We start from the raw sequence: 15,212 nt of genomic DNA, 5'->3' as shown, positions 1-15,212 counted from the left end.
AGAGACCTGCTTTCCCTACTCTTAGTGCTTATGATCTATGTGTTTGTGTCATTTTATCAACTATCTCAAAATCTTTTTTGGAAGTAAGGATATGAGTCATAAATATGGACTCAGGGCCATAAGGTTTTCTTATCACTTCTCTCAGTCTCTTTTTAAAATCTTCCTCTGTGTACTTTTATTCCTGCCTTTTCTAGTTTTTGCTTATTTTGTTCTTAAGTTATTTATTTTTTTAAAGGTAAAATAAAAATGTTTCTTTTTCTTATTCTTTTTTTTACTGAGTTATATAGTTGAGGTAGAGTATTATATAGGTTACAGGTATACAGTGCAGTGACTCATAAGTTTTGAAGGTTATACTCCATTTACAGTTACTATGAAATATTGGCTGTATTTCCTGTGTTGTACAATTTATCCTTATAGTTTATTTTATACATAATAGTTTGTATCTCCTAATCCCCTACCCCTCAGTTTTTTAAAACAAAGTGAAGGCTCTCTCCCGTTTCTTCTCAAAGCTTCTGTATATTGTAATTGAAGACTGCATCTTAATATTTTAAAAATATTTTAGTGCATGTATATGCATATGCACACTTGTTAAAAAAAACAAAAATGGGATTCTTTTTTTGCAACTTATTTTTAATTTAATGTAATTTAATATCTTTTAATATGTAATAGATTTATTTTACACTTTAATTACTACAAAGTATTCTGTGGACAGACTTCTGCTATTACAAAAAAGCTACTCTGAATATTCTTGAACATAGGTCTTTTCCTGTATATGCAAATTTATCAGAGAAATTCTAAGAAATGGAATAGCTAGGTCAAAGAGTATGTGTCTTTTCAATTTTGCTAAACATTGCCAGTTTTTCCACCAAAGTTTGTACTTCCACCAACAATGTAGGAAAGTATTTATTCACACTTAGGTCAACACTATCTTTACATTTCTTTTTTAATCTGTTTAAAAATGTCATAGTGTGGCCTTGATTTTCTTGCTTTCTTCTTTTTTTTAAATTATGAGTTTGTTTGAGCATTTTAAGAATGTTTATTGACCATTTATTTGTTTTTCTTTTTTCCAGTAATTGCTTCTTCCTGTCCTTTAGGCATGTTTTTATTGGATTCATTCCTTCAGCAGCTATTTGTTGAGTACTTAGAGGGTGCGGGGCACTGTGCTAGGCATTGATCTTTTCTAATTGATATGTATGAATGTCAGATGCTCGTTCATTTATTCAGCAAATATTTATTGACCATCGACCATATATTAAGTACTAGTCCAGGCCTGGGAATACATAAATGAGAAAACACACACATGCTCTTAGGCTATATTTTTAACAAGTGTGAATATGTGTAGGGAGATACATATTCTGCAAATATCTTCTGCCGGTTTGTCCTTTCTTTATTCATTTTGTTTATAGTACTTTTTGAAATATGGAAGTTTTGAATTTATATGTAGTTGAATTTGTCAGTTTTACCTTTTATGCCTTCTGAGTTTTATGTCCTAGTTCTTTTTCTTTTTCTTTTGTCTTTTCTCTTGGCTGCACTGCGTGGCTTGTGGGATCTTAGTTCCCCGACCAGGGATTCAACCCAGGCCCTTGGCAGTGAAAGCGTGGAGTCCTAACCACTGGACCGCCAGGGAATTCCCTATGTCCTATTTAAAAAAGCCTTACCCTCTCCAAGATTATAAAAATTTTTTTTTTTAATTTCACATTTTTCTTTTAGTTATTTTATTATTTCATTTAAAAAAAATGTAAATCTTTGATTCATTTAGAATTTATCATGGTGAAGGGAATGAGGGTAGAGATCCAAATTACTTTTTTTAATTCACTTAATGAAAAATCCATCTTTCGCTATTAATTTCAAATACTCTTAATTTCATGCACTAAATTCCCATATGTATTTGAGTCTATTCTGAGCTCTCTATACTCTTCTGTTGATACCTTATTGTTGATTCTTTCCTAGGTAGGACATTTTAACTTTCTGTTGCTTTATTTTCCTGTCTAGGAGGTTAGTCTTCTTTCATTAGTCTTTTTTTTCCCCTCTCAGAATTTTCCAGACTACTTTTGCCTGTTTATTGTTCCAAATAGACATGAGAGGCAGTTTATCATGTTCCTCCCAAAACATTCTGTTAATATTTTGATTGGGATTGTGCTGAGTTTATGGATGAATTTATGAAAAATTAATATAGTTACAAAACTATTGAAGAGTAAGATTTACACATTATTGATTTCTTCTTTTATGTCTCTTATTAGGATTTTAAAGTTTTCTATTTGTGCACCAGATGTTTCTCGTGCAGTTTATTCCAAAGTCTTTTTTTACTTTTCTCACTGCGTTGTGTCTTCGTTGCTGTGCACAGGCTTTCTCTAGTTGTGGTGAGCAGGGGCTACTCTTCACTGCAGTGCGTGTGCTTCTCATTGTGGTGGCTTCTCTCGTTGCGGAGCACGGGCTCCAGAGAGCAGGCTCAGTAGTTGTGGCGCACGGGCCTAATTGCTCCACGGCATGTGGGATCTTCCCTGATCGGGATTCAAACCTGTGTCCCCTGCATCTGCAGGTGGATTCTTAACCACTGCACCACCAGGGAAGTCCCTCCAAAGTCTTTTTATCTTTGTTATTGTTGTTGGCAAACATGGAGACCTTTCTTTTTGTATAATTCTAACTTGTTCATAAATATGAGAAGTATTGATTTCTATATATTAATTTGAATTCCACTTCCCTTTTGAATTCTGTTACTGTTTCTAGTGGTTTTTCAGTTGGTTCTTTTGGGTTTTCCAATTCTAAAATAATTATTTTGCTTCTTTGCCAAATTTCAGATCTCTTATTTCTTTCTTAACTAATTACAGTGGTTAATACTTCCAGAACAGTTTTGAATAACAGTAGTGGTAACAGGTGCCCTTGTCGTTTCTGACGTTAATGAGAATGCTTTTATGGATTTGATCGTAAATACAATGGTAGCTTTTGGTTTGAGGGAGATTGAAAAACTTACGTTAGGGAAGTATTCCATCATTCTTATTTTAATGTGTGCTTTCGTTATTCATTTCCTCAACAGATATTCATTATGTTTCTAGTGTGGGTCAGACACTACGTTGGTACTGGAAAGTAAGCAGTCAGAATAGGCACAGTCCTTGCCCTCACGAAATTTATAATCTAGTTGAGGGGAGTCAGGTGTTAGTCATATGATCACAAAAAGCTGTACAGTATTTTTACTCCTGTGGTGCAGTGGGGATACATTGGGCTATAGGAGTATATAAATAGGGAGATTTTCTTGTTGGAGAAAGTAGCCACTGATTTGTGATCTTCGATAAGGGAATGAATTAAGTAGGCACAGGGGAAGAACATTCCAAGCAGAGGGTGGCACATTTGCAGGGAAGCATGGTGTTGGACATTGCTGAAGAGAGAGGAGTTAGGTTGGACTCTCAAGACCTTTTCAGTCATGCTACACATTTTGTTCTCTATGCTCAGGAGAATGGGAAGCCATTGAAAGTTTTAAGCAGGGAGGCAGCACAATCGGATTTGGATTTCTAAAGGATCACAATAGCTACAGTGTGGAAAATATTTTAGAGGCAGGGTGAGGGTAAAAGCTGGGAGACTAATTGGGAGGCTATTGCAATAGGCCAGGCACAGGGGGATTGCAGTTTGAGCTAGAGTTGTGGTTGTGGAGTTAGAGAAAATGGTAACCTAATTGATTGTTCATTTGGTTGTGTTCCTAAAAGTATCTTAGATTTAGGCATTACAAGAAGTCAGTGTATAAAATTCACCAAGAATAACTCAGGATGGGGGAAGCCAGGCGGAGGTGCAGCTTTTGAATAAAAAATATCCATGTTCATCCCAGTGGTTTGTTTTGTTTCTATCCTTGTCTTCTATTGCTTCTCATCTTTACTCTTTTGTTTCCTGACTTGAAAATCCAGTCTCTTTTCATCAGATTTCTCTCTTTTATTCTTCAGCATTCTTCATCCGGCAAACATTTGTTGAGCACCTCATGTGCTGTGTTCTCTGCTGGGTGCTGGGAAAAGAGATGAGTGGGCCCTCAAAGTCATCATAATGTATTAGATGAGGCAGATGCGTATTCATAAAACAACACATTGTACTAAATGTAACATAAAACATGCAAAATGAAGTTATTGATCCTTTTCGGTGGGGAGGAGCTCATGGTTGGCTTTTTGGAATAGGTGAGGTCTAAATTACATTTTAAAAGATAAATAGAAATTTGCCAGGGGAGAACAGGCAGAGGGAATATAGCATGTGCAAGGACACAGAAACTTGAAATAGCACAGTGTTTTTACTGAAATACGGCAGTTTGATATTTCTGGATTTGGGCGTTTCTGGTTGTAAATGGAGGGGGAATTGGCAAGAGATGAAATGGGCCAGATTGGCAAGACGTTCACCGTGAAGGTTCCTCCAGAATCACTGCATTCAGAAAAGCATTTTGACTGGGGAGTAGAAAAGGCTAGCTGAGAAATTAACATAACAAAATATTTTGTTTTTAGAAGCTCATGATTTCTTTCTTTTTTTTTTTTGTGGTACGCGGGCCTCTCACTCTTGTGGCCTCTCCCGTTGTGGAGCACAGGCTCTGGACACGCAGGCTCAGCGGCCATGGCTCACGGGCCCAGCCGCTCCGCGGCATGTGGGATCTTCCTGGACTGGGTCACGAACCCGTGTCGCCTGCATCGGCAGGCGGACTCTCAACCACTGCGCCACCAGGGAAGCCCCATGATTTCATTTTAAAAAATGTCTTTTTACCTAGTTAACAAGTAAGTTGTTAAACTGAGTTTCAAGAAGGCACATTTCGTTGTATTTTGTAGAAAATATCATCTTTGTAAATGCCTTATGTTGTGTTAACTATAAATGCTTGCAGGTAATAAAACTAAATAATGAGAGTGCCTGTGTCGTTGACTGGACGCAGTCAGAACTTGGAGTGGGCTCAGGGATATCTGAGTGAGCTGAGATTGCTCAGGGCCTGGAGAGACTTGAGGTTTGTGGAGAGTCTTTTAAATGATAATTTTGACTCTACTCAGTTAATCGAATTGGATAATGCCTCTATTCAGAAAAGATGAAAGCTAAGCCTATAAAAAAAATTTAACCTTAGATGAGACCATTTGATACCAAAATATGATGGTGTTATCATTTAAGTCACTTATGAAAAGGAAAACTAAGGCAGTTCTCTTGCAGTATTAGCACTTTTCCTGAGCTGTTTTCTCCTGTTAACCATTTCTCTGTTCCTTGAAAGAGCTCTTCAAGCACTGATACTAGCAGAGTGCTTCACTGAAAGGCTGGAAATATAATTTCACTTAACTGTTTCTGGTAGTATCTTCTAAATGTGATAAGAAAATACTTTTCTAATTCCAGGTGCTAGTATTATGCCCAGACTTTGAGGAAAGTGATATTGCTAGTTTACAGAATTAAGTGAGATCCTTATCTAGGACTCTGAAGGAATTAACAGATACTTTCAGAACGCTCTACAACTGAGGTATAGATAGAGGTAAAGCTCTAAAGGGATCAGATGGGTGGTAGTTAAGTAATAGCAGATGTTCCTTTTAAAATCTTCAAACCAGAGGTCTTTTTAAGAATGGTGCTTGTTTTTTGCTGACTTGATTCTGTGGGAAACCTTTATGCTTATGAAAGAATCAAGAAGAAACTATTCAGATGATTGCAGACCAGTATTTTTGCTTTGTAAAGTAGACAGATTTGCATAGAAAGGAAATTCTGATTTACTGTAGTGGAGCAGCAGAGTATTTAATTACAGTATGAAAGCGAGTTGGGTATCGTGGAAAGAACACATATTAGGAGGAATCTGAAGACAGGTTTAAGTTCCATTGTTTCCACCACCTGTAGTGTAGCTTTGGGAGAATAACTTGACTTCTCCGAGCCTTGGCTTTTCTGGGTATATATAAAAGTGGTGAGAGTATTAATACTGAGTCTATATATGTTATTTATTTTGAGGCTTAAGTGAAATATTGTATGAGATGAAAAATCTTATTGGTCCATAAAAATAAAACCATTGAATTTCCAGAGTGTGCACATTCCTTTCTGTAATGCCATTTTTAAGGTCTGTGGTTCTTGTGAAAATAAAATAATGAGATTTTTGTCTTGCCTTTTTTTTTTCCTCACCAAAACTCCAACTTCAGGGTCAAGTTTACCAGAATGTGCTAATGTAATCAGAGTGGAAGGAAGGATACACATTACTATTTATTTGGGTATGTTGTATCCCAAATCAGATATCTGACTCCGATTCACAAAACAGGACTTCTAGAGCTTTGAGAGGAGGGAGCATGATGCGATGGAAATTTCATGGGATTTGGATTCAGGATTCAAGTTCAGGTTGCTTACTAGATGTCTGGACTTCAAGTTCACACATTTCCAGAAGTGAACCATAGAATCTCTGCCATAGAGAAAACTGCTCAGAGAACATAACTGTTTTCAATTTAATTTATGGGCTGAGGAGTGTTTCCCCAGATCACGTTTTTAGGATTGTCTTACACCAAGTGGTTGATTTCTATTTTTCTCTTAGTTTCTACAATAAATTGGAGGTAGTGAAGTTTAGGGTCAGTTTCTCTGCTGCGTGCTAGCCATATGACCTTGAGCAAGTTATTTAATATCTCTGTGCCTCGGTTTCTTCGTGTATAAAATGGATGTTATAAATAATACCTACCACATAGGGTTGCTTCTAGAGAGGTGCCTGGTCCATAGTTGTGCTCAATAGTGTTAGTTACTCCTATTATCATTAAAATCACATTGGAATTATAGATCTTTCACAGATGTTTCTTACATCCCGTTAAACCATTGTAAGTTCAAAGTATAAGTTGAAATGCATTTAATACAACTAACCTACCCAACATCATGCCTTAGCCTTGCCTACCTTAAATGTCTCCAGAACACTTACATTAGCCTACAGTTGGCAAAATCATCTATTTTATAATAAGGTGTTGGATATCTCATGTAATTTATTGAATACTATATCGAAAGTGAGAACCAGTTGTGGTTTGGGTACAGAAGGGTTTGTTAGTGTACCTTCGTGATCAAGTGGCTCCCTGGGAGCTGTGGCTTGCTGCCCTGCCCAGCACCACAAGAGAGTGTTATACTGCATATCGCTAGCAAGGGAGAAGATAGAAATTCAGAATTTGAAGTGCGGTTTCTACTGATTACATAATTGCTTTTACACCATCGTAAAGTTGAAAAATATTAAGTCGAACCATACTGAGCTGGGAACTTTCTGTACTAAGGAGAAAAAGGTGAAGTTCTCATTTAGTTAATAAGAATTTGAGCAGAGCAGTTTAAGGGTGACTCCAAGTTACTGATTTTCTACTTTGTATACAAAGATTTGGGGGAAATGGTTTTATAGAGGAGGAAAAAAATGTATTTTTTTTCCCTTTTACCCTCCTAGGTTTTCTGGCTGGGGCCCTGTAAATGAGACTGACAGAAGACAGATTAACAAGAGAAAAACATAAGCATTTCTTTCTTTATTTGTTTTAAAAAATATTTATTTATTTATTTTGGCTGTGTCGGGTCTTAGTTGTGGCACATGGGATCTTTTGTTGAGGTGCGTGGGCTCTTCGTTGCAGAGCGCGGGCTTCTCTCTAGTTGTGGCACACGGGCTTAGTTGCCCCGTGGCATGTGGGATCTTGGTTCCCCAGCCAGGGATCGAACCCATGTCCCCTGCATTGGAAGGCGGATTCTTAACCACAGGACCACCAGGGAAGCCCCAAACATTTCTTTAATATCAGTTTTGTGAAATAGAGAACCTTCATGAGGAAATGAAGACCTGAAGAAGTGTTTAAACCTGATTGTTTTTATACTAAGTTTGATGAAGAGTTGGAAAATCGTAGTGAAACATGATAGGACAAAAGGGTGTGAGTTAAGGATAGTAAACTGGGGTAAATGTAGCAAAGCCTGTTCATTCCGTTTCCTCTGTGTCTCTTTGTCTTCGGAGATAAGGATGCTCCTTTCCTCTGGATATGGGGAGGGCACCTCTCACGTGAGGGTCTTACAATCTGTTTTAGGGAAAAGGGAAGGTCAGAGAGTCCTTCCTATACCTGCTGTTCTCATATTCCTCCCGTTTAAAATACTCAGTGTATCAGGGTGCCATATTTTGGGATAGTGTGTTCTGAATCCCATCACCACCATAAAAATGAAAACATCTGAAATAAATCTTAGGTTTCTCCTAATCAAAGTATACACATTTTAATGATTTCTAAATGTAACAGAAATATACTTACCCTTTTTTACTAATTTGAATTTATAAGTAGAAATGCAGCATGTTGATAAAAACGTTTCATTAGATAAAAATACACATTTTCAGTATTACCTTTGTTTCCTAATATTGCCATTACAGTGTTTATTTTTAACGTCATGACTATGGGATAGCTGTTTGTTCTTACAAATACAAATGGTTTCTAATTTGCATACATAATATATTTATACTTTTATATACTTCAGTGAAATCATTTGTTTTCCATTTCCATTTTAACTTTTGTAAATTTCTTTTGAAATTTGTCTCTCAAAAGTTAAAAGATACTTGATTTTTAAAATCATGACAAATGAAGCATTTGAGAAGCGATTCTTAAGCAATACATTTTTAGGGGTTTAAGGCCAAGCATGTAGGCACTGTGCTTTCCCCATTTGATCAAGAACAGGTAAAGCAGTAAAAATAATTAGAGAATATAATATGCTTTTATTTTTTAATTAAAAATTTTTTTTTTATTTTTTGGCCATGCCACATGGCTTGCGGAATTAGTTTCCCGAGCAGGGATTGAACCCGGGCCCTTGGCAGTGAAAACAAGAAGTCCTAACCACTGGACCACCAGGGAGTTCCCTATTATATGCTTTTAGAGTGTTTATTCTTCAGATATAATTAAGGAAATGTTAGTAATTCCTAGAAGCAAAACTAGAGAATTATGAATTAAATCATCTTATCAGATAACAAGATAGTTTTGAGATATATGTTAAAGTACTATATATTTTATTATATATATTGAAAATAGTGTATATACCGATATAAAAATACTGTATAACTGGTATTAAAAATACTATATCTGTATCAGTAGTTACCAAAATATTGCCTTGCATTTATCTTGGACTGTCTTTCCTTATTTCCTTACTTAGCTAGAATATGAAGCAAAAACCCCACCCAAAATCCAAAAAAAAAAAAAAAAAAAAACCAGTAGTAACCCTCCCTCCCTTGTCTTCAGGCTTTAAACCTGACATACGTTTTAAATGTGGCTTGTGGCTGGCCAGCAGTGTTTTCATTCTCTCAGTTTTGCAGTCAACAGTAAATTGTTATTTTCAGAGTAAAGACCCTAAACTTTCTTGTACCAGAAACATTCCTTGGGGACTGAGGTCCAAATATCATTCTGTCACTCTGCAATATCTGTTTTAGCTAAGTTTCTGTTGGTATTTGTACCATTGAATGATTCATAAACAAACATTTACTTAGACCCTCTGCCTCCTAAACTGCCATACTCAGAGCATAGAAACCACTAGTTTGGAAGTACAACTACTTGATACACTCATCTTTTTCTCTTACCTTCTCACTTGTTTAAAATGTCTAATTTTATAATGCCATTACTTGGGTGAGACTCTTTGAACTGTAGCTTTAGCCTGGTGGAATATTTTCTCAGGTGCTTTTTGAAAGGGTTAGAAATAGTTAAATGCCCTTGAATACTCACATCCCAAATAATCTTCAAATTATTGGTTGGTTAAAAAGAGGTGTTAAAAGAGAAAGAAACCTAATTGAAAGGGGAGGTGAAGAGGGTGCAGGCAAAGGAGGGAGGGTGTGCATGTCTCCGGGGTGCCTGGCTGGGGAGGGAGGAATGTAGGCAAGGCAGTGAGCCATCAACATGAACTGTACCTGATGAAATTTCTTGTCACTTCTTTCCTTTTTATTTGAAAGTGGATATTAGTAAAAGTACTACTACAGCATTTTTCTCCTAATAATTCTTTTTTTTTTTTTTTTTTTTGGCCCAGTATAACTTGTTAAACTAGATTTTTCTTTCGGTCATTAAGATTAAAATTTCACATTTCTAATAGTAAAATCATCCTTGTCAAGTGTAAGGAGGCTATAGCTTTAACACCTCTTCATGTCTGATTAGAAGGTTTCCTTTTGTAATTAATTTTCCTCTGAGCTTTTTGTGGAGAACCGTAGCCCACTGCAGAGAGGTTAGAATACCGTGGACTTTGGCTGTTCAGCTTTAATGATACAAGGGAATAGCAAAGCAAGAATAAATGAGGTACTTTCTGGTGAGCAAAAAATGTGAACTGACTGTCAGTGTGAGCTTGGTTCTATGAGCAGTTAGCCAGCAGTAATAGGGCACACTTGAGTAATTGAATTTGCATAATAAGGCTTGCTGAGGAGATCTGACAGGCATAGAGATTTGTCTAGCTAGCGAGCTCCAGATGGACGTGACCACGCAGCAGCTGGGCGGCACGTTGCTCAGCATGGACAGCACCGCCCAGACTGGCAGCTGGACCCTGGCGACTGCAGGGCTGTGGCAGGCCAGCTGGTGGCTTCTGACAGCCAGTGGCCCTGTTAGAGAGCCTTTTCATAATGGCCTGTCAGGGTATGGGACCTGCAGGGACTGGCAGGAGAATGTCACAAGTCACCAGTGAGGGTTGTTAAGCTGAAGAAATCTGTCCCAGGGAAGTAGAGGTGGTCACCGTCACAGCCGCAGAGCTAACACCTCCCAGGGCGATTCCCCTCCTTTTCAAAGGGGACGGGCCTTTTTTTAAAACACATTTGCTCTAGACTGCAGTCATTCTGGATTATGTTGTATTCTTAAAACCTTGAAACCAAGGTGGCCACCTTCCTGGGAGCACATGTTGACTGTCAGTCGAGATGGAAGAGAATATTATTTTTTATGTTTTCCCTCTGTCTTTGCATACTTGCAACAAGGGCATATTTGTTTGGGGGGAAATTGGTGATACTTTAATGATTTATCTTGGATTTGTTGCTCATAGGAAAAAACCATATGTTTCAAGAATAAGCTGCAGAGAAAGTGAGTGAACTGGTATGAAGTTAGTTTGTTTAGGCCCCCCCCCCCCCCCCCCCCCCCCCCGGTCCTATGTCCAGGTGGACTGCATTTATGTGGAAGAATTATATAACCACCCATCTTCTCAGATTAGACCAAACATGGAGGAAGGCCAGCTCTGTGCTTGCTATTAATGAAGTTTACATCTGTGTTCTTAAGTTGAGAATTTTGCCGTCTTATAACACTTCTGCTCTAAAAAATCATGTAACTAGACAATACAATTTTTTTTAAGGGCAGGAAAACTCTACTTAGAAGCATTTTTCAGTAAAATGAGAAATTTGCTGTTACTAGCCCCAAGTTCATTTACTTTCAGTACAACCGAATTCTAGTGAAACAACACAGCTCATACTGGAGCATCTTGGACTTTATGGCAGTAAAAACAGTCCAGAAGGTTACCATTTTAACCTTCAAATTAGCAAAGATAGAAAAGTCTGTTCTTAGCTAAGGCGGGGGAAATATGTAGCCTCACTGACTGCTATTGGGGATGTAAATTATTTCAGCCAATTCGGAGAACAGTTTGGCTGGATGCATCAAAAGCTTAAAAAAAATATGTAAAGTAATTTATCTAGTTATTCTGCTTTTAAGAATGTATCCCCCTGAACTCAGAATGTATGTAAAGATTTAGCTGTGAGAATGCACGTTTAGTGTTGTTCAGAACACTGGTTCCCATTGTGCCATCCGTGGACCCCAAGGGGGACCATGAGGTCAAAATTATTTTCGTAGTAATACTAATATTACAGTGCAAAAGGAATGGTGGGTAGAGGTACTGGCCCTCAGCATGAATCGAGACACTGGCATCATGTTTTTCGCTGCCACCTGCATGCAATTTCACGTAAGAATGGCCTTGATGAAGCAATACAAATTATTAATTTTGTTAAATCTTGATCTTTGAATACATGTGTGTTTTAAAATATTCCATGTGTTAAAATGGAAAGCATACATAAAACACTTCTGCTATAACAGGTACTGTGATTGTCTTAAGGAAAAGTACTTTTGTGATTGAGTTGCCAGCTGAACTATCTGTTTTTCCACGGAATATCATTTTTATTTAAAAGAATGATAAGATATTTTACAGAAAAAGAACAAAGTGAGCCTGTTACTTCAAGTATTTGTTGCCAGTGATTTTTCAAAGTTTTGGTTTCCTATCAAAGAAAAATGTCCACAATTATCTGAAAAGGTTCTTAAACTACTCCTCCCTTTTTAAACTTCATACCCATATGAAGCCCACTTTTCTTTATATTCATCAACCAAAACAACATATATCTGCTTCTGCATTCAATCTGGTATGAAAATCCAGCTGCTTTCTAATAAGGCAGATTTAAAGAAATTTGCAAAATTGTAAAACGGTGCTACTCTTCTCACCGTTTGCTTTAGAAAGTCTTGTTATTTTTCATAAAAATAGTTAACATGTAATGGCTTTATTGTTGTTTTTAAGTGAATTAAGGAATAAATATTTTTAAATTTTCTCAATTTTAATTTCTAATGTAGTAAATACTGATAGATATAATCCACGTAAGCAAAAGCTTTGGGGTCCTCAATAATATTTAAGGCCAGAAAGTTTAAGAATCACTGGTTTAAAATAATGATTACTTGGAAATAACGCAGATGTCCAGTAGGGGAGAATTGATGAGTTTACATAATATGAATCAAAATGTTAAATGTTTGACATGGAAAAATGTTACAGTATTTTGTTAGGTAAGAAAAGCAGGCTATAAAACAATGTATACAATATTCCGTTTAAAAATTATTATAAATATATAATATGTTTATTTCAAATGTATTCTGTAACACTCATGTGTTAAGCAGTTGAAAGAAGGTAGAAAAAGTCTAAAAAAGTTGTAAGAATGTTAGGCTGCATCATGAGATACTGTTTGCTCCTGGCTTTTGATGAAAACATCTTGTTCTTTACTGACCAAGTTACCTAACCTGAAATTTTTTCCCCTTATTATTATTATTTTTTTACATCTTTATTGGAGTATAATTGCTTTACAGTGGTGTGTTAGTTTCTGCTTTATAACAAAGTGAATCAGTTACACATATACATATGTTCCCATATCTCTTCCCTCTTGCGTCTCCCTCCCTCCCCCCCTGTTCCCATATCTCTTCCCTCTTGCGTCTCCCTCCCTCCCCCCCTGTTCCCATATCTCTTCCCTCTTGCGTCTCCCTCCCTCCCACCCTCCCTATCCCACCCCTCTAGGTGGACACAAAGCACCGAGCTAATCTCCCTGTGCTATGCGGCTGCTTCCCACTCGCTATCTATTTTATGTTTGGTAGTGTATATATGTCCATGCCACTCTCTCGCTTTGTCACAGCTTACCCTTCCCCCTCCCGATATACTCAAGTCCATTCTCTAGTAGGTCTGTGTCTTTATTCCTGCATTACCCCTAGGTTCTTCGTGACTTTTTTTCCCTTAAATTCCATATATATGTGTTAGCATACGGTATTTGTCTTTCTCTTTCTGACTTCACTCTGTATGACAGACTCCAGGTCCATCCACCTCATTACAAATAGCTCAATTTCGTTTCTTTTTATGGCTGAGTAATATTCCATTGTATATATGTGCCACATCTTTTTTTCCCCTTATTTAAAAAATCAGGACAATAATAGCTACCTCTCAAGTTTGTTGAAAGAATTAAGTGAGGTAATAATGCCTGGTATATGATAGTTGTCCCATGTATTTACTTCCCTCTAACATTTCTCTCAGCTCTAAAATTCTGTATGCCAGCGGCATATCGGTGACATTCAGTGACTAGTAAATCTTCCTTTGAAGTCAAAATAAGGGTCCTTTGAAAACAAGAAGAGCATATCAGGTGACTGTCATTTTTGTGGGAAAAAAATACCTGTGGACCAATAGCTATAATACAAAAAGTAAATAGCATCATACACATGCCTTTTGGTAAAGATAGGTAAGGGAAACTAGTATTTAATGAGCTGCAGTTACGTAAGTCCTCAGCCAGGTACTTCTTTGTAAAATAGCCGGATGCTTTACAGACATTATCCAATTTAATCCTCACGACAACTCTGTGAAGTAAGGACTGTCGTTACCCCCATTTTACTGATGTAGAAATGGTCGAACAAAGAAGTTACAGAACATGTCTTCAGTTGTTTGTGGAGGTGGAGTAAATTCAGACCTATAAGGTTTGTGCTTTGAACCCTATAATATGCTGCCTCTGATAAAGGAGAAATGAAAACCACCGGATGAACACAAGCAACAGCTAGCCTAGCTCCTCACTCTGGGAGATTCTGAGGCGGGGAAAACCTGGATTAAGGTTCATAAACTTCAAGATCTCTGGGTCTTAAAGACTTATTCCCCAGTGTTCAATTAAATTAAAATAACATATATAAAACACAGTGCCTGGTACATCATAATCATTCAGTAAATGGAAGTGAATTATTATTGATATAACTCCATGGCCAAGCCAGAATTGGGGATCCTGATCATAAAATAGGAAAAGAAAAAAATATCACTTTAAGTTCATAATCCCTTACTTGAAACTCTTGGAACCATGAGTTTTGTTTTAAAATTCTTAGGAAGATAATACTATATACTTAACCATATATTACGTAACATCCCTAGCAGGGCAGGGCCACCCTCTGTAATCAAACACATTAATTATTTCTGCAGTGAAATATATGAATATTCACACTAAGCATAATATGTGCCATTAATATATAGAGATAAATAAAGACTATAAATATATAAATAACCTCACGTCGGTTCAGGTAAAGTTTTGCTGTCAAATGAGTGAAGAAAAAAACTTTTGCTTTTAGAGGTTTTGTAGAACAGAGTTGTAGGGATGGGATTGTGGACTCAAAGCATACAATATAATGTTTCAAGGAGAATAAAGAAGCATAGATTTCCTTACCAACTGAGGAACAGTCAAGTGGTTGTTCTATTCAAAAGAGACCCTACATCTTAAGTCAAAAGCAGTAAGTCTTTTTTGCCCCTAATCTCAGATACTACTTGTATCCAAAGAGAAGAAAACAAACACCACTTCTTTTATCTTCTCTCATATAAATGTGCTTCAAGTACAGTATTTCATCTAGAGGATCTGCCTTTATCAAAAAACCCACAAGAACCCAAACCCGTTTGGATTGGTCTCTTCTTTCCAGATTTCTTTTTATAATAGAATCTCTCTCTCTCCTCTCTCTCCTCTCTCTCTCCCTCTCCCTCTCTCTCTCTCTCTCTCTCCCCCCCCCCCCCCC

The 15,212-nt window shown here is 37.1% G+C and overlaps 1 protein-coding gene across 1 annotated transcript in view; it reads left to right on the top strand.

Annotated features, from left to right (window-relative positions):
* The window catches only part of HIBADH (3-hydroxyisobutyrate dehydrogenase), a 108,946-nt gene that overhangs the window by 41,850 nt on the left and 51,884 nt on the right, over positions 1-15,212 (top strand). The gene's annotated exons all lie outside the window — the stretch shown is intronic.

This window comes from Lipotes vexillifer, unplaced genomic scaffold (genome assembly GCF_000442215.2).
Source record: "Lipotes vexillifer unplaced genomic scaffold, Lipotes_vexillifer_v1.1 scaffold150, whole genome shotgun sequence".
NCBI classification, from domain to species: Eukaryota; Metazoa; Chordata; class Mammalia; order Artiodactyla; family Lipotidae; genus Lipotes; species Lipotes vexillifer.
The sequence above is the reverse complement of the archived record's forward strand: the minus strand, read 5'-3'. Positions and strand labels throughout refer to the sequence as shown.